The following is a 24,794-nucleotide window of genomic DNA, read 5'->3' as shown; positions in this document are numbered from 1 at the left end:
CTGGACTAAAGCGGTTTAATTTTACTTTATTATCCAGACAAAAATCTGTGAGCCTCAAATATGATCATCAGGCTTCTAAGGAACGTTTATTTGTTTATCTTTCAATCATCATTGTATTGCATTGCATTATATGTTTTGATCAAACTAAGCATTTAATACCATCTAACTAAGACGTATTTTATGTAAGTATCTGCTTGCTTCAGATTAAAAGCATCAGAATTTCATCACTTTTTGTCCATATAAATATCAGCATCTGCATTAAATTGCATATTTTTGAGTCTAAACTTGAGTCTTTGAATAATACTGAGTAGTTTTTTCCTCCATATTCACACTACATTAAAAACAAAGAGATCAACTGTTTATAAAAATTAAAACGACGTTTCACTCTTCAGGAGATACTGATGCCCAAAAATGTGCACATCATCTTTAAGCACTACAGCTAAACATTATTCTGTCTGACTACTACCAAACTGAAGAATCAATAATAAGCTTGTCTCACTCTGTGGAAACACCCACCAGACGAGTTTCCCAGCTCTCCACATGGCCGTGTTTCTGTGGGTGTGTTTGTGTGTTTGTAGAGCAGCCGCCAATGACAGACAGATCTGGCCTGCTTCTTTGTTTCCGTCTGGCTGGCACGACTCGTTCATCCACTCGCCGAGCCAAGCAGCCCGGGAGAATCAAACCCAGCCAAACGCCAGCCAGAAACCCGTCCGATGAGAGCCGAAGGGCGCGAGAGGGAGTAACCAGGTGGACAATCCCACATCAGATCATCCGACCAGCTGTACGACATTCCCCGGCCGTGAGAAACGCTCGAGGACCAGAGTGAGAGAAAACACCAAGGTGGAAAATCTTCCTGTATCACTCATTCACTAAAACACACATTCTTTATGTGTAATATGCTGAATGATATTTGATGACTCAGTGATTGGGAAGAAAAGAACACAACACAACCGTGACCAATCAAATTCCACTGTAATCATGTATTTCTACAACACCCACTTCATGAGAGCAGTACTGTCATGACCTGCGTGTCTAGAGCAGTTTAAAAAAAGTGTATATATATGTGTAGCATAACTTAAATTTAAATGCAATAATTTTATTATATTCAACAATTGCACAAACATTAAATTACACCTTTAATTAAATTAAATATTAAAAATTAAATATAAAAATTTAATTTATTTTTAAATATTAAAAAAGAAACTAATTTAAATTAAATTATAAAAATTAAATTAAATTATATTAACTATCCCTGAAAAACACTGCCATGTAATAATCCACTAATGTTTCTTCTTTTAATAGGCTAAATGTTTCTAGTATTATTGTTAATGAATCTGTGCATTTCACTCTGAAGTTTGCGTTCATAATCTTTTTTTTTTTTTTTTTTTTTTTTACTTTCTGCACTTCTGAATCAACTTTTCTGCTGACATAACCAAGGTTGTGTGGATGGGAAACATTTACACTATTAATAATCACAGCCTTTTAATCATCCAATGAAATCCTAATGGATGTTTTCAATCAGAATAAAGGTGGGATGTAAAATGTTACAGACATACACATTTTACACAACACATGTGTCCTCCATGTCTATATAATCTATAATTAAAGCGTTTAAAATAAAACTTCGCCCAACTGTTTAAACCAAAACTGTGCATCAAAAATGGATACGATGAGCAGCTGTCCACCAACATCCCACTTCTTACAAAAACCACAATAACAAACAAATTTCCATGAACTTCTTTGACAAGATGAACAGCCACTCATACAGCTCAACGGGTTAAGCCCAAATTAACATCGTTGTTGTTGTTCGACCTCCGCGTTCATTTGCATCACCGGCTCGCTTGGGATTAACATTCGACCCCGAGAGTAAAACACCGCTGCATTTCACTCGCGGGAAACAGTGTGCCGCTGCCTCATCACCAGTGACTCTCTGGGCCTTTGGCAAACACAAAAGCAGTGAAGACAAAGAGTGAGAGCGAGAGAATGAGAGGCAGAGAGATGGATGAATGCGGGGCTGTTGAAGGGGTCAGGGGCGGCGTGTTCATGTGGGTGACACCGCATTCCTGATGGACACTCCACTGTTTCACACATCGCTGAGCAGTGCCATGGAAACACTACGGCATGACGGTATATGATGTGATGTAGATATGTGTGAATCTGTGGAGAGCTCAGTTTAATGCATGATATATATTGGGCGAAAAAAAGGTAAAAAGCCAATAGCATGCATTAAAAAAAAAAGTCTACACTCTTAAAAAAAAAAAAAAAAGATTTAAAAAGGAAGTTTGGGTTTTCCGAAAAACATTTAGAGAACAGTTCTTAAAGGTAAAGTTCACCCAAAAAAAAAAATCTGTCATTTACTAACCCTCAGTGTTCCAAACTTGTATGAGTTTGTTTCTCAGTGTGAAGAATGTTGGTAACCAAACAGTTGATGGTAGCCATTGACTTCCATAGAACTGAAACAGAAATGTTTGGTCACCTGAGGGTAAGTAAAGGACTATTAAAATTTTTGGGTGAACTATCCCTTTAAAAAACTTTTTTTTTTCTTGGCATGACGGACATTAATAATTAAGAACCTTTTAACACTATAAAAACCCTTTTGTGGAATGTAAAGTTTCCACAGAAGTAACTCAAGTAAGTCAATAAGACCTTTATTTTTTAAGAGGGTAACTTTTAAATGGACCACAAGTGAGTGTTTTGACAGCTTCATTACAGATATTTAGGCTAGTCTTGATGCGTCACATTGCACCATTTTTGCATTGATATCAGACTTATTAATTTGCTTAACCTTACCTGTTGAATTGTGTCTATCAAGTTCCAAATAAAAAGGAAATTAATCAAATGCGATACACAGCCTTTCATTTATAAAGCAGGCAATTGTTTGGGTTATCCAAATGTAGGCCTTATTCCATGGTTATTAATGTGTCAAACATTTTGTAATTGAATTTCCAGCGAAAAAAACTATATCTTTATACACCATAACCATGATCTGAAATGAAAACAATATGCTGTAATAACACGCAAACAGCTGTTTCTTCATCTCATGCTGCTGGAATGTTAGTAATGTGAAAACAGGCTCCTTAAAAGGTGCAGTGAAGTGTGAAATGACAACATTAACACAGTTTAGAATTTACAGATTACACAATCAACGCACACAGCAGCCTCCCTGATAACTGATACGCTCACTGAAGGATTATAAGCAAAAGCATGAATGTCATACTGCAATCTGTGAGAGCTTCTGGCCTTCACATACACACACAAACACACAGTTCCAGAACAGTGCCGAGGCAGAGTTTAAAAGCTTTATCAGTCTGCCATACGCCATAGAGTTAGGCAGAATATTTATTTATACCATATTTCAGGGCAGCATCATTCACATGCATCCTTCACAGAGAAGGCAATCCTTGAAAACACTGTGCTGAGATCACATAGTTAATTTTACCCAATATGTGTGTGATGATGTATTTTTTTGTTGGCTAGAGAGTCACATCATTTGTTTAGCAATATGCTTCTAACTAAATTTTTTCCCCTCAATTATTTTTGACAAATTGAGTCGCTTTGGATAAAAGCATCTGCTAAACGCATAAATGTAAATGTAAAATGCCAACTCTTAAAACCACTTGTGAATCAAATCTCTCCATGCATTTGCCATAAGGAATGTTATTTCTATGGTGCATGGAGCTGTTGCCTATATAAAGCGTTAACAGTTAACCTATAAACAAATACAGAGAAAGCGTCGCATACACAAACACACAGCGCAACTAGAACAATCTACAGACAAAACCTTATGCAAACCTTAATTTGCATGCATATATAACCCTGAGTGCTCCTTTCAGGTCTCACTGTAACATGCTTGCAAGGCAGCAATAGTGAAATTGTGTTAATATTTTATGCAAGTTCAGGTTTTAGGCACAAAACGTCTTGTACAGTATAATATGGACTACTGTAATGGTGTTTTTGACATTTTTGGAGCTTGGCTCCAAACTTTCCTCGTATGAATAACAGAAGCTCAAACAATCTGCCTAAAATCTCCTATTGTATTTCTTGGAAAAAGAAAACAAAATGGGGAATGACTAAATGATGACAGAATTTACATTTGCGGGTGAATTACTGCAGAGCAGTTGGGATTGAATTAATTGCAGAAACAAAAGGGAATCTGAATATAGTGCAAGCTCTGTAATAAAACAGCACTAGATATACAACCACTTAGTGCAAGACAAACACAGAGCAGAGAGCACGGACGCGTTGGCTCATGGGAAGAACACTGTTTGAGCAACGCCATAAGTCACTGAAGGAAATAAATCTCATTAGTTGTCACTGGAGCACGTTATAATTAAAACTATGTGTTGCTGTGTGTGTACATGTGTCATTTATAACTGAAACATTTGCATTAAAGAGGCTTTTTGAAATTATGAACGCACTGAGTTGTATTGAATTAAACAGTTCGCTGCAGTGCAATATGTGGGCTCGCATTATTTACAAGCTGAGCTTAAGATGCTGAATTATTTAAACGGCTGTGTGGTTAAAACTGCAGGAGGAGAAAAGCACACAATACTGGCGGAAGAGAAATGTGTGTTTGAGCGAATGCATGCATGTGTGTGTGCAACATGCAGAGAATGCAATGCCGTGGCGCTGTGTGAAACCACAGAGAACAGAGCTGCGACTGTGATTCTGAAAGTGCAGCGGTTTTCAACTGGTTCTGCTTCAGGACCCTGAATTTACACTGAACATCAAAAGCATCTTTAACATTCATGTTGTTTTATTAAGAGAGGATTGTCTTTTTCCCAAAAATGCTAGTTCATGTTATCACATCAGAGTAAAATTCACTGACTTTGCTCACAGGGTATAACAACTTCCCAAATCAATATGGATATTTTTTGCACTTTTTTAGGATTTTTTTTCCCCCACCTTGTTGGAGTCTCTGGTCTAAAATGACCAATAAAACAATTGCAATTGTAAATGTCTCAATATCATTGCCAAATTCTATATTCAGTCTTTTGTCAGCTTGTTTTCTTTCAATTAGCACAGGTTTTGAAACTGACTGATCACATGCCTCATTGATCTGAGCTAATGCATCTCAGTTTTTCACTGACTATTGCCAAAATTACCCCCATAAAATAATGCTTTTTCCACACATAAGAATAAGGCGAATAAGCTAAGATCTGTAAGATCTATGAGATCTCCAGAAATGTGGTTGGGAACCCCTGATCTAGAAAAATCGGCACTTAAAAGCAATGCACTGTAAAAACAATCGGAAAATACAGAGTAAAGAAGAAAAACTCTGGGAGAAGCCAGTCCTCCTGATTGCTGCTTTAGCCACTGACTGCATTCACAAGGAAAACAAATCTCAGTTTGGGTCTACAACACACACATACAACAAAAACAACAAAAAACTGACACAAAAAAAACACAGGAGATGAGCAATGCGAGAAGCGGAGAGAATAACAACCAGAGGAAAGGGGAGAAAAAGCAGAGCGAGTGGGAGTGATGGGAGAAAGTCAAGTTGACAGAGAGAAAGAGAAAACATTTAGCATCAGCCGTATGGATGCATGACCATTTCCTATCTGAATCACATACTATCTCCATGACTCACACAACAGTAAACTCCACTACAATACTTTGACTTCTGTCCAACAGAGCGTATCACTACGTCACAAACATGAGCCCACGCTATGCTCCAGATTCACATCATGAAGATCAGATTCTGCTCGCTCTTCATTCTCTGACAGGACAGACTCATGTCATTTGTGCTGTTCAAACACACTTGAGTGCAAAAGGTACTAGTTCAAGACACCATGTGCTTCACACGAAGCTGTAAAGACTAGCCAACACCATACAACAAAAGTCCTTTCGTGTTTTAAAGCTGAAGTGTGTCAAATTTTCAGCTTAATAGAGATAATTTCAAGTAAACCATTTGATTTGTTTTCACTGAAAAAGTGTAAACACTGTGGCACCACCATCAATATGTTTGAGACACCCATCCAGCCTGCCAGAGCAACACTGACTCAACCAACGCCGTGAGTTTGGAGTGAGACTAGCTATTTGTTTGAAACAGGCATTATTTTGCGATCTCGTTTAGTGGCAAAGAAGTCACACACTTCAGCTATGAGTCTGCAACAAAAACCCCAAATTGCAGCCAGCTCATTGCATTTGCCAAGGATCGCAGATGCTACAGATGTGCACACTATCAACAACAAGCAAGACAGCAGCAATCAGCCAATGAAATTGCAAAAAAAAAATGAAAGGGTGAAGCAGTGGGAAAGTGGCACCGAGCTGCTTCCCACTTCACGCCAACCACTATTGAAACTATTTTTTTCTTTTTCTGTGCAAAACTGACATGATGCATATCATACAAGTCTTCTGAAATCGTTAAAGTCTGTGTAAAGACAATTCAGATTACACATTAAAAATGTTAGAAATGTATTGCTGAAAACACAAAATACTGTGTATTTGTTACAAATACTGTGAACAATGTAGCACTGAATTGTGGAGTTAAGCCATTAAAACAGTTTTTGTGCTCAGGTTTTTTTTGAGCGGGATTGAAACCGTACCTCGATAATACACTGGAGCCACATTTAATATTGCTTTACACGGACTTTAAGGATCAACTCTCGGATAGCATGAGATTGTGCAAGAACAGAATTACAGGAGGATGATCTCGACACTGACGCACCTACTCTACGATTAGCTGTGCAACTTTTAAGTCGACAGCACTGCAAATACAAATCGCCGTTGTGCACTGTGTTAGTAAAAATTGAGGTAAAAATATCCAAAAAGGTGACCTACAACGCATCAAAAGAATGAGAAGAAATAAGGGCGATGAGAGTCATTAAAAAAATGTTATAGCGTGCAGAGGCAACGCACTTAATTAACTACATTAGCGTCCATTACTAGCCAGCGGCCTGCAAGGTGTCGTGTAATACCAGTTGAGATTCGGCCATGGGAGGCGCGATATGCACAGCAACATAACTGTCGGACCAGTTCCATGAAATACACAATCAAGTAAATACAATTCAATGGAATGTGAGAGAGAGAGAGAGAATCTATATACATTCAAGTATAATCAGGAAAATGGTTTGCTTGCAGGGTGTAACCACAGCAATTGTCGGCCATTCCTGAGAAACAACTCATCCTACATAACAGATGTCACACAGGAGAGAGAGAGAGAGAGAGAGAGAGAGAGAGAGAGAGAGAGAGAGAGAGAGAGAGAGAGAGAGAGAATGGATGCCCTTTGAAAAAGTTAAAAGTCTAGCTGATGAAAATAAAACCGGAAAAAGCTGGACATTAATAATGTATAACTGCCAACTCAAAGTGTTCACATGCCATCCAAAGAAAAAGCACATCCCACGGAAAGCCAGTCTCCGTTGCTGAGTTTTACCGAAGTGATACAATTTTCAAACTAAAGAAACTTGCTTTTCTTGCTCTGGATCAGATTTGGTCATGACTACCGAACTTCAGCACTGTGACATTCTTGATTTAAAGCTCTTTAAAAAGTAACACTAATGCACCTCAAATGAAAGGCCACATATCAACAGAATATAAAAGGTATGATTAATATACAAAAAAATACCAAATGCTAAACTGCAATGGTCAAAATGAATGTTTGTTATGACAGCTGTCATACTGAGAGTCTTGAATGAAGTTTGAGGAGCATTTCTGCATTCTGAAGCATGATATTAGTTTCCAGTATGGTGTGTTGACTAGTGGTCAACCAATATGGTTTGATAAATACTAGAGAATGAGGTGGCCAATGTCAAATTAAAAGGCAATAGGCCTATGTGATGTAAGCCACAAATACAAATTATTGCAACTGGATAAACATGCATACACTCAAAATTCACTAAACTATTTGAAAACCAAAATTGGCCATTATCCATTAACAAGTCTAGTGGGTAAAGCCAAGTGGGTAAAGTTATCAGCCAATGTTGATGGTCTAGAAACGGGTAAATATCATCCAATTTATCGGTATATCACTAATATGGATGAAACTGAACGTGTCATGTGATGTCATGGCAGGTCAAACTGTGCAGTAACTGTCTGAAGGTTGGAAAGAGTTAGCGGTGTGTGTGTGTGTGAAGACGACCTCTCGCTGTTTGCTCTTTAACAAACAGAGTAACAGCCAGGCCTTTTAAATGCTTTTTAATATCACCACTGGCCTTAGGACAAGTAGGAAAATGAGAGACAGAGAGAGAAAGAGAGAGAGAGAGAGAGAGAGAGAGAGAGAGAGAGAGAATAGAATATGAATGAGGAAAAAGGAAAAACAGGTCACCTTACAAGCATGTAAAATCAGTTTTTTTTTTTTTTTTTTTTTTAAAAAGAGGAGGAAGTAGTCGTCCTGCTGCATTTAGAATTTTCTGAGTTGGTTTTACCAGGTTAACAGCTAAATCACAACATGCTAATTATAAAAATGCAGCTAGAAAAACATCAACACTTCTACTTCACTAACTGGTTAATCTGTTTGTTGCTGTGTAGAGCTCATAATGGTGTCCATGGCCTGTAATTTAACGGCTATAGTTCACTTTGATTTGCTTGAGAGCCGTGATATGTCTCTGGAGTCACATCTTCTGATCAGAGACCATATTTTCATAACTCACTATCACAACTTATGATAGAGCATATAAGAGACCAATAGATCATAAGGAGCCCTACAGACTTCTTTCAGTCTGGTTATGGGGCTTGAAACCCTTGCGTTATGGATTGGCAAGGCGGCACAGAAGCGTTTACCCAGTACAGAGTGAGGGACAGAGAGAGAATGGCAGAGAGATTATAAATAGAAGTCAAACAGAGGGTGAGCTATGGGCCACAATTATGAGCTCTCATGCTGCAGCCTGGGACGATGACAACACAAAAAGAGCACAAAATATACAAAGAGGCAACTCTCCTAGTTAAACACCAGCCACTAACAAACCAAAAATGCTATGGTACAGCCATGAGTCTTTCGACAAGTAGCTCTCCCTGTTGAAAAAAAAACAGCATATGCTGGTTAGGTATGTTTTGAAGCTGAGATGCTGGTTTGAGCTTGTTTAAGCTGGTCCTTAGCTGGTCGGACCAGTTTAGGACCAGCACATGACCAACTTAAACCAGCAAAGGACCATCATAAACCAGCATCCCAGCTTCAAAACATACCTAACCAGCATATGCTGCCTTTTTCAACAGGGCTGTATTATCCATGCACATACCATGGATAATTGTTCAGTACCATGGTATGTCAAATCTATTATTATATGTACCACCATAGTACAGTAAACTGTAACACCTATTATAGCAGCAATTTTGCCAAGATTTTCATCTCTCGTCCATGCACGGTTATTAATCTTTAATTTCTCCAAATTCACTTACATCTCCACTCATAATAATCTATAACAAAAACAATAGCCTAATTCTCTCCCTTTGTGCCCAATTTAGTGCAGCGCTTGTATCTTTCGCTCAGTAATTATTTCCCCGTTCGTGCAATTTATTTCCAATCAGTTTTGTCTTGCCGAGATAAATTATTTTGGTAAAGGAGCTAATCTTTGTCATTAGTTTTGCTGTTGGTCAGAGAAAAACCAGTAGCGCCAGAGGAGGGGAAGCCTGCGCGCATGCGCACATCCTACAGCAGCACGCGGGCCAGTTCCAAACTCCACACATCGCCAACGCTCCCGGCGCGAGGATTTTTCACAGTAAAAACACACTTCGTAGGGTCACGTACAGGTCTTAATTCTGAGGTAAAGTTTGCTCGACGCTACATCAGGTTCGTATTCTAGCCTTTGTGGGGTCTAAGAGACCTCAAACTCTAGCTAGTTTTGTGATTAATGCTAACAAACAGGGTTTCAACGTGATAGTACGTTTAAAAAGTCCTTATTAAACATTTAACGAATCGAAATTCTAGCAAGCTTAAAAGTCTTTGTTAAACCTTTGACGAATCGAAATTGTTTGACACACTTACAAGGATCCAGGACTCTAATAGTGAAGTAATAAAGTCAACTTAACCCATCAGTGGTTTGGTTAACGTGACGTGAATTATATTTATACACATCCAAAAGAGGGAGATGGCTTTAACTCGCTGACCCACAGGGCCCGAAGTCGTTTTTCATTGCCAAACCGTGAGATTACCCCCGTTAGGTTTGTGTTAGGAGTCCAAACAAACGATTCCATCACGCCTGATGAAACATTCCCAATTTCCATCTGAATGTCCGTCACGCTCCTAACCGTCACGTCGTGATAACAATGGGAAAGACAGGGACCATGAATAGTCGTCTGAGATGTCGAGACCAATCGTTTTACTAGGGTCTATTTCTAAAACCCTCAAGAACCATCAGTAACCAAAACCCACCAGTCCACGATCATTAAAAAGCCTGCGCGAGCTCAATGGTCATGCAGGGGCAGAACACGTCTGTCAACTTCTAGCAAATGGTTTATATATGCTTTTCATGCTCCGCACAGGATTACATACATGCAGATCCATTGAAGACCAAGAAAATGAATAGTAGCCTATGTAGGCGCTTATACACACCCACGGACAGACAGAACCTTCAGATGCACCGCTTCCATAAACCGTTCTGCTGTTAACGCCCTTTTAACATTACACACCTGACTAATAATTTATAAATCAATTAGAGCCTATCGATTTTGACAAAAAGCAACATGTGGTCCTCTCAGATGAGGGTGCCTTTTAGAGAGCTGGATGGTTGAAACAGGAGGGGTAACATTAGTTTAAAAATAGCCCCTTTAACAACACATGGTTCCGAGACGAATTTCAAATCGGAGTGTTACAAACACACCATTCCTGAAACGTCTATTTGCATGCGAATTGCTCAAAACGCCAATGAAAAGACAGTTTCTTATCGTTCTCAGTAACTTTGACCTAACCCTACCAGAACAATCCCTCACCATGCCGCTTGCTGTTGTTCTTCTCTGGAATCGAAATGCTTTGACAACGCAGTCAACCACGACCCGACTTTGTTTAACTAAACAACGTGTTTGGAAAGTATACAACCCGGATCAAGTAGACCAAACCGATACATTATAACGCTGCCATTCAGCCGAGCGCTCAAGGAAATGTAATCGGTAATAAATTCCCGGTCTTTCATTCCAGGTTACGCTCTTGTAAAAGGACTGGGTGAAAACGCATTTCCCAGCTAACTTACCAGATTCCAGCAATCCTGAGATTTAAGTGTTTATAAAAGTCTCTAAATGCGACCAATACTCAAAATCCAAACGCCGGGTTCTTAAAGTTTCGTACGGAAAGATCCGTGGTACTCGGAGCCCAACGCTGCTTTCCACACTTGAACACCACAGCAGTGCTTAAATTACACACTACACGAGATTTCTACTCACATTTCTAACCATGTTAACGTAGAACGTTCATGTAATTCGTTTATGGCACTTACACGTTTGAATGATCCTTGGATGGCATGTCCTAGTCATAGTTAAATTCCCAAACTCGCCTAAATATTCCGTTCCGTGGCGCGAGTGGAATGCGTGTCGGCGTTGCGAACGCGAGCAGCTTCGGTTTAAGCAGCGCGAGGACTGGCTGCGCTGGAAACGAACAATCACGCGCGAGGTGCGAGGCGCGCCCGGACGCTGCTCTAGAGCGCCGCCTGGCGGCGTGTAAAGCCACGACAATGTAAACCTTCTTGTGAAGCTGTTTGCAGTTTGGAGAAAATTGTTGTAGAGAATTGATCCCGACATTAAACACAACACAATGTAGCACAACATACAATTACACAATAAACAAACAAACACAATATATTACAATTGCTATGTTGCATTTCTCAAAAATTCAGAAGCTTAGCATTTTTGTTTTCAATTACAGATTTTAGACAAAAAGTATTTACAGAGCAGCAATCAAACTGATCCCTTTGTATTATAAGTGGCATAAAACCACAGGAAACTCACTTGTGCATAAAACATCTGTGAAATGATCCCTATAGCGATAATGTGATGGAGTTAAGTACAGACTGGTGTATTTGTGCGAGCATGTGATTACTTGAAAACAGAACAAAAGCTCTCTCAGGCCACAGACTCGATTGATCCGCTGGTGGCGACATCACTTACGCTCACGCACACACGCCAACTCCACAGACTCAAACACTGTGTGAATGCAAGCAAACATGTAAATATAAGTATTTGTCAATATAAATAATTCACACAGAACAAACAAATCATTATACTACAAAAGGCTAGAGCTGCAACAAAGCCAGATCTTCATAGATACTTTGATATTGCATTTCATATGATTAATGTCTTTCTTTCATGTCTCTAAAAAAAAAACTCTCGCCAAACCACATCCAAGTGTTTGTACTAGCCTGGAAAAGGAAATCATTTGATGACATGTCTTAGTTTACAGGACAGATCTGGACAGCATCTGGCTCTGTTAATTGTGCTCATATTGGATAATCATGTAATAAAACAACATTAATATACTGCGTGAATTTATTTATTTAGGTCACTTGACAACAAGTTTAACATAACTGCAACAAGAAGTTATTCTGTACTATAATTTACCTCAGCACATGCACTCACTGACTGGTCATCACCCAATAAATTGTTGACCCTCTGTTCTTCTGAATCCTGTTAGAGGCACAGCCACATGGCAAGGATTGGCAACCCTGCTGGGATGAGATTAGACAAGCTATTAAAACACACACACACACACACACACACACACAATACAACCATCCACCGCATTCCACTACTTAAAGACTGCAGCCATAAGGAGATTAACAACTCTGTTTTCTGCACAGGTGTCATACAGACATCCACACACCACCAGAGGCACAAGCGTCATTTAGTTCCAATGGCTGATTTTTTCCCCACCACTCTGAAACCGCTCAAGGCAGGGATAAATCTAATACAGAGGAAGCATCTTCAGTTCTTCTAGTGTTTGATACAGTGAATGGTCATCCAGCACTGGAATTAATGTTTTGCTGAGTGTTCGTTGCAGACAGCAATAGCAGTGTGTTTTCTCACACAGCACTCAGATTCATGCTACAATGTAGACCTGTATTGCTTTATATATATCTGTTCTATCTGTTCACAAAACAAAATGCAAATTCCAGATATACATGCACTCACATAAAGAGCAATGTGGGTTTATTAAAATAAAAAAGTTAGAATAGCCTGGAATGCAACTTAAAACCCATCATATTCAAAGCAACAAAAACATTCCCACTCGACCAACCAGTCACACTGGACCTTTAACTGCTGATCCATGTATTTATCCACTGATCTAAACTCTTAAAAAATAAAGCTATTGGCATCTATGGTTCCACGAAGAGCCTTTAGAGCTATTGAAGAACATGAAAAGTTCTTTGGGGAACCAAAAATAGTTCCTCTGCAAAAAAAAACCCTTTTGGAACCTTCCTGGACTGACAAAAGTTGGAAATAAGTTATCAAGTTTAATGAGACACTTTGTTTACTATATGAATTAGTTGACAAGAATGAGTGTTCTCCTAAAATTTCTGTTTAAATGATTTTTTTCGATATTTCTAAACCAAATCTTATTTATATTTCAGATAGCAAATGACTAACCTACTGAACTGATCTGTTTTTATTGAAACCGTACAAGTATATTCAATTATTTGTGCAAATCATGCTATTTTGACAACCAGAATGTCTGTGCACCACACTTTCTCCACCATTTTCGAAACAAATTGATGCTGTTTTCACCTATTTTCCACACACCTGTTTCTTGTGATTTCAACTGTTAAATACTTTGCATATGTCTCTTATGCACCGTAAAGTCATGGAAGTACTGCAATATGAAGCCTTCTTTTTTGGTTTGAGGGTAGTTGTGATTGCCTTCTTGGTTTCAGATTACATTTGGACTCTTGTTTCACTTGAATTTGAATTGACTATTTTTGGCTTTGACCTTGGACAATGTTTACTGTCTTTGCATTATGGCTGGAGTTGAGCTTGTTAAAGAGTCCAAGGCACTTGTTTAACCATATAATTGTTGTATACCTTATAAAAGACCTTATAAAGTTTGCCACATCCATACACACGCAGTTCTTGCTGAATCGCTGTTATGTTGGCTGAGACAAACCCTCAGTCACTGAATGTAAATCTATGATGGCTTCCTTTGAGACTCTATAATCACATCTAATTCCATCAGCTCAGCTGAGGAGACAACATCCTCCACTCGGGTTACAGGGCTTCGGATTACAGATAGCTGCCCATATTAAGTTCATCAAAAGTCTATTATTGGAGTCATATTGTGTGGTTTTGTTTCAAACTCTTGTATTCTTGAGTAACATATCTAAATTGTATTGTTTAGGGTTAGTATTTTGATGGTGAAGTCTTATATATTAAAAAAATCTGGAAGGAGAATGGTTTTTGCATTTCCTTTAAACAGCTGCTTTTCTCAGAATGACTGCTGTTGTGTCCCATGCCACAATGTTTTCAAGCAGACGACGGGTTTTCCCATTGAGCTTCGGTTTTTCCTTTGTAAGTCCACAGTTTTTGTTCACATAATGTCTTTACTTCCATAAACCCACAGTGAAACAATTACTAGCATTTGAGAAACTTTATGAATTCATCCTAATTGGATGAATCAGTCCTCATTATTGAATATGACACCAGTTTAACGTAATTTAATCCCTCTTTTAGTATGCCAGACCGTGACAGCCCTTACGAAAAGAAGTTTATTCAAGTGTGCTATTAGTATACTTCTTTTAAACTAAAAATAGGAAAGTATGCTTTAAGTTTACTTTTTATGCACTTCTCAAAAATGGGCTTTATGTACTCCTCAGAAATGTACTTTAAATGACATTTAATTAAACATTATACGGTAGAACAAAAAGTCTAAATATATTTGAGCTATACTTGTGCTCCTAGAATCCGTGTTTTTATTATTATACGGTAGAGGGCGCTATACACATCTTCTGCACAGAATTTACAAAAAAACACAAGTCAAGAAGAAAAAGAAACAACAGATACTAACACATGTAATCTAACACAATCATCTGACATGAAACAGCATAAAAACTGTAACGTTATAGAATAAAATGTCGACCAATGAAAAGGTAATAATTATAGTCAAGCTTTGGGGTGTTGATCAACTCCATCTACGTTATGATTATCATTCTGAATCCAATTCATAGTCTTTTTTCAGCTTTTTTGTTCAAAATGTTATTTCTTTATTTTTTTATGAAACTTACCCACATTAAAGTGTTTAAAAAAGAATGCATGAAGCTAGAATAAAATGCTTTTGTTTACAAGCAGATACCCAGTTCTTTCTTTGGAAGTTTTGTATGTTAAAATATACATCTAACAAAATATATACAAATTAAACCTAAATAGGGACATAGTAGTATACTTAAAGTCTGATGTAAAGTTCACTCAAAGAAAACTTATTAGTATACTTGCACTATAAAACTACTAAACTAGTAGTTTACTGAGACTATACTGTACTTCAAAGTGTACAAAGTATTTAATTAGTAAACTATCAGTATACCTATAAGTTCACTTTTAGTATAATTGTAGTACAAACTACAAACATAGAGGTAAACTAGTTTGGTTTGCTACTGTTATACTTAGAGTATACTTAAAAGTATACTTTTATCTACTAGAAGGTGGGCCAATTTAGTCCCAAGGAGTATTGAAACACTTACAAGTATACTACTAGAACACTGATATTTGTATACTTGCTACATAAAGTATACTTAAAAATATACTTGAATTGAGCTAAACAATAACAAAAAAAACAAACTTGAAGTATACTACTTTTTGGTAAGGGAGCAGAACAGAAGACATCCAATGCTTTGAAACAAATGAACATTTCTGAGCTTTTCTCCTCAGATGTCATCTCATTTTCAATGATAAAAAATATCTTTTTCTGATTTCAAGGCCAATTAAAACCAGCTAAAGTCACGTGAAACGAAAAGACATGTTCAGTGGTTCTGCTATTCAAACCACAGTTGATGATTCACTTAGATATTTTTCTATATTCTGGTGCTTATAATTTTATGTGTAATCAAGTCCTGTTCAGACTAGTCCATTGACAATCGATGGCAATGAAAAAGGTCATATAGAAAGCTGAAAGAAAAATGTACATGTTGTTAAAGCAGATATGAAAGCAGGAACAGCTGATCACAGCAATGACAATCACAATTCCTTAAACTCTCACAAGTCATAAAACGCCTACATGCATAATTGCATACTGAAACTGCACCAAGCAAAGCGGATTTTGTGGTTTCAGTAATGGCTGCACATTTAATACGTGATCTGTGAATTACACAATGTGGAAATACACAAGTTTCAGTCAAATCCTGTCCATATACAGAGACTAAATTCAGAAATCAAATCAGGGGGTCAACTCCTACAGATGAACATTTAAAAAGAAGAAAAATTAGTTGGAAAGCTACATTTTAAAAAAGCTAAGATGTCTTCTCTCTTGTATTAAGATGGTTTTCAATATAACATAACCCTGATCTCAACTTATCTGAGTGAAATATAACCTTTTACCCCTAATAACAGCAGTGTTTTTGGCTAAAAGCCAGAAGAGTTTTTCATTTAGGATATGATCTGATGGTTGATTGTCTTGAACTTGAGGTTGTTTTTAGGATCAGATCTTAGAGGTTCTTCACTCAGTCAAAGTGAATGCTAAACAGAAAACAAAGATATGTTGATGTTTGCAGTTGCTCTGGGATCAGTTCGACACGCTGAATATTGCTTAGCATCTTCAGCTCACGTTGATAAGTGTGCAAAGTGTTTATGTGTGTTTGTTTGTGACCCTTTTGTTTCTTCTCAAGAACATAAATAAACGGTCCAAATGTACAGTAGCAGTCAAAAGTTAAAAAGACTATTTTTCCTATTTTAGAATAAAACTATAATATCAAACCTATGAAATCCCACAAACTGAGATATGTAAATTATGCACAAAATGTTTTTTGCCATCCTTTTTCTGCAGCTCTGCAAAATCTGCTGCTCCATACTTGTTTGTTTGTGTCACTTCAGCCCACAAATCCACAGATGTTTAGCACCACGAGAACGAGCACACAGCTGAGAGAACATCATGGAGCTCATCCATCTGAGGACATCATTTGGCTTCCAATCACTGAATTTGACAAAGTTTGTGACATGTTTCTGTTCATCCTGGACTGTTGTGATACTGAGTGTTTTCCGCTTCCATCTGTTATTGTACTGTCATCTTTTTCAGATTTACTGAGCCCTAAATGACACATAAAACAATGTTGTTGCTTTATATGTTGGTCAGATGGTCTCTTCCTGTCTAAGGGGGCATTCAAGCATTTTTGAATGACTAGGCTGAGTGAGAGATTCAATGACTCACTCATTGATTCTTTCCTGAATTAATAAGTGTTTTGAATGAATCAGTGATTCAGTTGATTCACTCATCAAGTCGCCACCTACTGGTGTAACTATGTAACCTGTAGGAGGAGTCTGTATAAACTCTGACTGTCTGGAACATGAGGCCCCAGTGTTGAATAATCAGTGTATAAACTTAGAAACAGGAGGAACACTTCCCCAGCTCCTATTTCATTTGCTGCTGATGTTAAAGATTGTGTGTCCAATCAAACTCTATCTTTTGCACTGCTAACGCAATGCTCTACCACTGAGCCACAGGAACACTATAACACTATTTATTAATGATCATGTAAAACCAAATACTATAACAGAAATAAATTAAATTCAACAATAAACACACAAATAAAACACATATTTAAAATATACCTAAAAAAACCAAATAAAGTTTAAATTGTAATAATATTTCACAATATTAGTGATTTTACTGTATTCTTGAGTGCATAAATACAGCCTTGGTGAGCAGAAGAGACTTCATTAAATACATTTAAAAATCATAATGTGTCCAAACTTTGTAAGCTATATTTTCAGTTCTGAATGACACACACACTAGCTTTGGTTGCTCATTAGCACTTATCTCCTGCTTGCCAGGACATCACACCCAGTGACTCATGACATCACTTCAGCCTTCTCCAAACACACACTCACTCCCCCACAAACAAACCATCAGAGCCATTCGTCTCTGTCATATAACAGTGACAGAATTAGGAGCACAAAGCAGCATCACACACGTTTAGCACCAATCAGTCACTCTCAGTGAGTTTTTAATTAATTAATTTATTTATTTTATTTATTACAGGGACAATGCATATTAATAAACATTTCTGGCAATATGCCAGATTTAGCCAGAAGGCTATTTTTCACCTGCAGCCCCTAGACAGATGGTAATAGTCACCCGAAAAGAGAGTAAAATTACATATTTACATAACAATAAAACAATTACAATACATTTAATAAAAAGTACTATTAAGCTATGATGTACATTAGAAACACAACAGACCAACAATCAGACAAACATCAGACAAATACATGAACACACACACACACTAAGCAAGAAACCAACAAGGGGCAGCGAGAGCAGGTCTAGTAAGCTAATGTTGACAGCTCTGATTATCAACGAGCCATTTCTTTAACTGGATCTTATTTGTACTCTATGTGTTTAGATTTCTGATGTTTATGGGGGTGAGGTTCCACTCAGTAGCAGCTCGAACAGAAAAAGCGGTTTGGCCAAATACACTTTCCCCAAAGGGAATGATACAATCTCCCCTCGCTGCACCTCTGGTTCTATTATGATCAGCTGTTCGGATGTCGACAAACTGATGAAGAGGAGGGGATGATGAACCATGAATAATTTTATAAACAAGACATAGATTTGAAAATTTTACCATGTTTTCCCAGCTGAGTAACTGTGTTTTTCGACAATGATGAGAAATGCTTGGTTTCTTATCCAGAATTTTTACAGTTCGTTTGTAAAGTGATTGCAGAGGTTTCAGAGATGTAACACTAGCTTGTGACCAAATAGGTATGATTACAGTGATATGTGAAAAGATCATAGAGTGCGTATACATTTTTGCTGCCTGTGTAGACGTTTGATGGTGAATGTGTCTAAAGTTACTGAGGTTAAATTTTATTTGATTACAGTGTGATTTAAATGACAACTTTGAATCAATTAAAACTCACAAATATTTGTATTCTGACACGATCTGCAGCCTTTCCCCTGACACAAAAACATCTGGCTCAACACTGAAGTTATTATTGGAAATGGTGAAAAACGTTACTGCTTTTGATGTAGTCAACTGCAGGCAAGAATGTTTCAGCCAAGCTGTAATATTAACCATAGAGTTAGTGATTTTCTCAGCTACCTGAGAGATATTACTACCGTGAACATAGACTACAGTGTCATCAGCATACATCTGCACAGAAACATCTGGACAGACAGACGGAAGGTCCTTTATATAAAGTGAGAACAACAAAGGTCCTAAAATTGATCCTTGAGGAAGACCGGTGGACAGACTGACTCTTATCACAATGATCTTCCATACCTCTCAGCAGCTCTTCTGAGGAGTATTTCAGGGCGAGGTGACTGATTTCCTCGCGGGCGGCTCTATCTGGGATTCAGAGCTGAGAACGGCATTGGTTTACACCTGGAGGTGTGGAACTGATCCTCAAATAACTGTCAAAAGCGACAGAAGCAAAGCGGAGATCTGGTTTCTGTGTTTAACAGCCCTGAGGCGGTTCAGTCAGGACCACGAGACCGCCAGATGAATGCAAACACACTGAGGCCTGAGGTGAAATGCTCAGTTATTATTGGAATATTCAAATATTTTGTGTATGACGGTAGACTCATCAATGCACACATATTCTGTAACATGTTTTTGCATATTGTTATTTTACACCACGCACTCACACACACACACACACACACAGCTGGGAGTCTCAGGTAAACTGTTTTCCACGCTTCTCATCTCCTCCGAGCTCTTCATGCGGAATGACACTCAATCTCAAATGGCGCCCTCAGGCCACCGTACAGCGTGTGTTTTCACATACGTGTGCAACATCACAAGTTTATTTTCCTCAGCTATAATTGATGTGTTTCTGTTTACTTGCTGTTTTGTCAAAGAAGCAGTGTGCAAACTTTTCCTTTTAGAGCTTTCAAGCTGTCACAAATTAATTTATTGCATAGTATTTCAGCCTGTTCTGAATTAGTATGCTTTATTTTTTTCTAGGGTGACCATACTTCCAATTTTTCCATGGATTTCTAAATTGCCTAAAATGTCCAGGTTTTGGCTTTGTTTTCCTATTGTTTTCATACTTGCTGAAGGTATTGAGTGAAAAGTAGTTTGACCAATAGCATGCAGGAATTGTACATAATCGACGGGATCTAGAGAACAGTCAAAGTAATGCAAATACCACACATATAATGTATGAGGACTGTAGAGAGAACGCTAATAGGAAAACAAGGCCAAAACCTGGACATTTTAGGTTATTTGAATGGTTTTCTTGTAGTAGTCAAAAACAATCCCAAGAGAATTCCACAGACTTTCATCAACGGAATGTTCTGGATTCTTTTTATGGACAGGAAGGACTGGAGTTCAAGACCTCTATTGATTAATGACATCAGATTAAACTACCTCTAACCTTTGACCTTATTGCCTGTGGCCTTTGAAAAATTACCAGCATTTGTAAAGAGCATTTAACCTCATTTGTATTTGTGGTGAGTAAAAGACACAAACACTATGAAACAGATGCCATATTGATAATTCACTTTAGCCCACAAGCCTCAATCTGATTGGCTGGTTTGTACAAACATTTACATATATGCATTTAGCAGATTGCAAAAGGCAAAAAAAGAAATTTGTCAAAGAGACAACAATATATGTAATACACAATGTCAGGTTTATTAGACAGAAATTTAATAGCAATGAGCCATGATACATTAAATGCTTTTTAACTCATATTCAGTTTCATGAACAATTTTTATTTTTTTTAATTAATTTTTTAAAAATAAACAGAACAAACAATTTTTGCTCCAAGTAATAGTTTTAGAAAATTTTTTGCTTTTATTTATTTTTTTTTTTTTTTTTGCATTTTACAACCTTAATTGTGGCTCATCCAGTCAGAAATTAGATACAGATCATAAGTTTTGGTTTTGTAATAATAATTTTTGAGTTTATCTGAAATTAGATTTATATTTGCTTGCTGTTCATCATATAAAGCAATCTGATTTTCACTGATTGTGAGCTCAATTTAACAGCTGCACAACATATTTAAAATCACACAAATTTCTTTAAACACTAAAACCAATTTACTCAAACACTCACTTACTTCTAAAACCAATCTACAAAAATCACAAAAAAGTACTTTGTCAACACCCCTAGCGGAAACATATAATCAAAATCAAATTTTTAATGCTCCTTTTTTGCATCTTAATTTGAGCAATGCTTTATAGTTTATATGAAGTAAACTGTTAGCAAGATAACAAGATAATGATTGACTGGCTATAATAATCATAATCAGATAATGTTGTTGGCATGAGAGCATGTTGCGGTTTGGCATCTGCATTATTATCAGGCAAACTGTGATTAAGCAGAATATTTCCTGTAGGTTACAGTTCAGCGAGACTCAAACTGTGTTTTCCTGCAGTAGTGCATCAGCCCAACTATTCTCCATCAAATACTTGTTACTGCAACAAGTCTGATACAATTATTTTACATTATACTAAAGCAAGTAAACAGGTCATAATGAGCGCAGAACACGGAGCTCAATGGAAATGACGGCGGAGAGGTTTTATTTTCATGAATATGCTTCCACGAGTGTTAAATGAGCTGTGAAATGAGATTCCATCACACACACGGTGCTAAAAAAAAAGTCTTAAAGTGTTTAAAAGAAAGTAAAAAGCCAATCTCGCTTCCAGGAGGAAATCAAGGAATTTGATTTTCTAATGGCGTAATGGTGAATGCATGCTTATAAATGCAAATTCAGGAGACACACACACACATACACACACACACACACACACACACCCTTCTGACAGACGCTTATCGAGAGATTTACAGATTTGCAACAGCTCAGTTTTTTTGCATTTTCTCATGGTTTGAAGGCATTTTGCACCTGCTGAGAAACTTTCATTTGCATTTGTTCACTTTGTGTCTGTATGTGAGCTTCGGGCTGTGAATAAAGTTTCACCCTCAGAGAGAACAGCTCATTCTCTCCTCATGACATGTGCAAAGTGCAATAAATTAGAATAAAAAATTCAAAGTGAATGAAATTAAAACTTTTTGAAATGACAATTTCACTTATAACATTGAGAGTAATAAAGGTTCTGCCCTCGTGATATTTCGGATGAGGTAAACTGTGTGTGATTTATGAATATCCCTGTCTGCCTCAAATGTCACACATCACGTCTATCAACATGTTTAATCCAAATGGCATTTAAATGCAGATATGGTCTATATAAGATCTTTAAGTGAACATTTATTTAAATACTGATGCTGTTAACCAATAATATGTGAAACATTCATTGTTTGCATTGATGAATGTGTAACATGCTGCACTTTACTGGGTGATACATTAATTTTATGATCACATAATTATGCTGAAATTCAAAATCTGTGAGAGTGTCTGACACTGTATATTTTCACATTGCTGTAATTATATTCTGAGGGTTAATTTATTTTATTCAGTCAAAGGCTGATTATAGACTGTTCCTCCAATTACAACCTTTCCATATCATTTGAATAAATCAGGGTTCCCCCCAAAAAGTCATTAATTAAATAATAAAAATGTAAAATTAAAATAGATAAATACTTAAAGTAAAACAAAACTAATCAAAATTAAACACTTACTAAAAAATATTAAATATTTTTTTCTGCATGTAATATGACCATTAACCACCATTAGAGAGCTATGAATATGCATGAGTTGATAAATTATTAAAAAATATACTTAAAATCAAGGTTATTATAGTTATTATATATTAACTAAAACCATTAAAAACATTTTTGTTAGTTGAAATAAAATAAGCATTAACTAAAAAACAAACTTAAATAATAATTAAAAAAAACTACAACCAAAACTTAAATAAAAGTTAATAAAATGATATAGGCATATTTAATTAAAAACCCCAACAAAACTAATAATAAAATAAAAACAGAAAATATAAAAGATTACAAAAAAATAAAATGGGGTCATCTGACTTTATAGTTAAACTGAGAAAAATCATCACATCACATAATATTTTTGTCAATTTTAATATTTGCTAAAAAAGTGTGATTTTTCTATTAAAAGTGTAAAAAATTTTTTTGACCCTAAAGTTAGGCCATCTTAATAAAACATAATAATATACTTCAAACAATAAAACATCTGTTTTTCTTGAGCTCAGTGTTTTTGACCCTAAAGTTAGGCCATCTTCATATCATATAATATTCTACTTCAAACAAGAAAGCAGTTTCATATCCTGGTATTATTTTAATATGGGCTCAGCAAACATAATAAAGCGCTGTCATATGTTCAGTCACACGAGTAAACTATATTTCTGCAGGTGCATGTTTGAATCAATGTTAACACTCTCTTTCTGTGATTCACACGCAGCGATGGGAGATCAATACGACACATCGGGAACGCCAGATCCCATTTTCCAACCTGTTATCTTCATCTGTCTCCACCAGCGTTACCATGACTACAAGCACACAGACCACCGTCCTCTCCTGAGCATCCGCTACTCATAAACACAAGTGTGAGTCTGTGCCAGAGAAGCACAGAGAAGCAATGCATGGAAATCAAGTCACACGCCGCTAGAATGATAGAGAGATCAGTTATTGATCCCTGAGGAAACAGACACTCATTCCACCTCTCGCAGGAAACACATCTATTTCTGAACTTCATGAAACACTCAATTATCACAGAACACGGATATGTCATATTTCACAGACATATTTATAATTCAAAAATCAAACCCGTGTTTGCAAAGGCCAGAAAAAGTGAGTCAAAGTATAAAAAGCAACCCATCGAGAAAGAAAACATCAGTTACTTTTTGACCATTTTTGATCATGTAAATCTATGATGCAAAGATTGTTACATGATCTTAAAGCCAATTTCTGTAGATCTCTTTTATTATCTCACACAGCTGAAGCAAATATTACTGATATAAATTTTGTTTGTAAAAAATGCATCAACTATACTAAAATATTAAAAATTAAAAAATGCATTAACTATACTGAAATATTAGAGATTTAAAAATGCATCAACTATACTGAAATATTAGAGATTTAAAAATGCAACAATAATGAAATATTAGTGATTTAAAAATGCATCAACTATACTGAAATATTAGATTTAAAAAATCAACTATACTGAAATATTAGAGATTTAAAAATGCAACAATAATGAAATATTAGTGATTTAAAAATGCATCAACTATACTGAAATATTAGATTTAAAAATGCAACTATACTGAAATATTAGTGATTTAAAAATGCATCAACTATACTGAAATATTAGTGATTTAAAAATGTATCAACTATACTGAAATATTAGTGATTTAAAAATGCATCAACAATACTGAAATATTAGTGATTTAGAAATGCATCAACTATACTGAAATATTAGAGACTTAAAAATGCATCAACTATACTGAAATATTAGTGATTTAAAAATATACTAAATATTAATGGGGTTAAAAATGCATCAACTATACTAAAATATTAGATTTAAAAAATGCATCAAACTATACTAAAATATTAGATTTAAAAAAATGCAACTATACTGAAATATTAGATATTTAAAAAAATGCAACTATACTGAAATATTAGAGATCTAAAAATGCATCAACTATACTGAAATATTAGTGATTTAAAAATGCATCAACTATACTGAAATATTAGTGATTTAAAAATGCATCAACTATACTGAAATATTAGAGACTTAAAAATGCATCAACTATACTGAAATATTAGTGATTTAAAAATGCATCAACTATACTGAAATATTAGATT

The 24,794-nt window shown here is 36.4% G+C and overlaps 1 protein-coding gene across 1 annotated transcript in view; it reads right to left on the bottom strand.

Annotated features, from left to right (window-relative positions):
* LOC109080458 (plexin-A1-like) overlaps positions 1-11,518 on the bottom strand; it is a 123,970-nt gene extending 112,452 nt beyond the window's left edge. The window contains exon 1 of the mRNA XM_042759170.1: positions 11,367-11,518. The gene's annotated coding sequence lies outside the window, so the exon portion shown is untranslated. The remainder of the gene's footprint in view (positions 1-11,366) is intronic.
* Positions 11,519-24,794: the final 13,276 nt, after the last annotated feature.

Source organism: Cyprinus carpio, chromosome A6 (genome assembly GCF_018340385.1).
Source record: "Cyprinus carpio isolate SPL01 chromosome A6, ASM1834038v1, whole genome shotgun sequence".
Taxonomy (NCBI): domain Eukaryota; kingdom Metazoa; phylum Chordata; class Actinopteri; order Cypriniformes; family Cyprinidae; genus Cyprinus; species Cyprinus carpio.
Note: the sequence above shows the minus strand (reverse complement) of the source record. Positions and strands in the feature narration are given on the sequence as shown.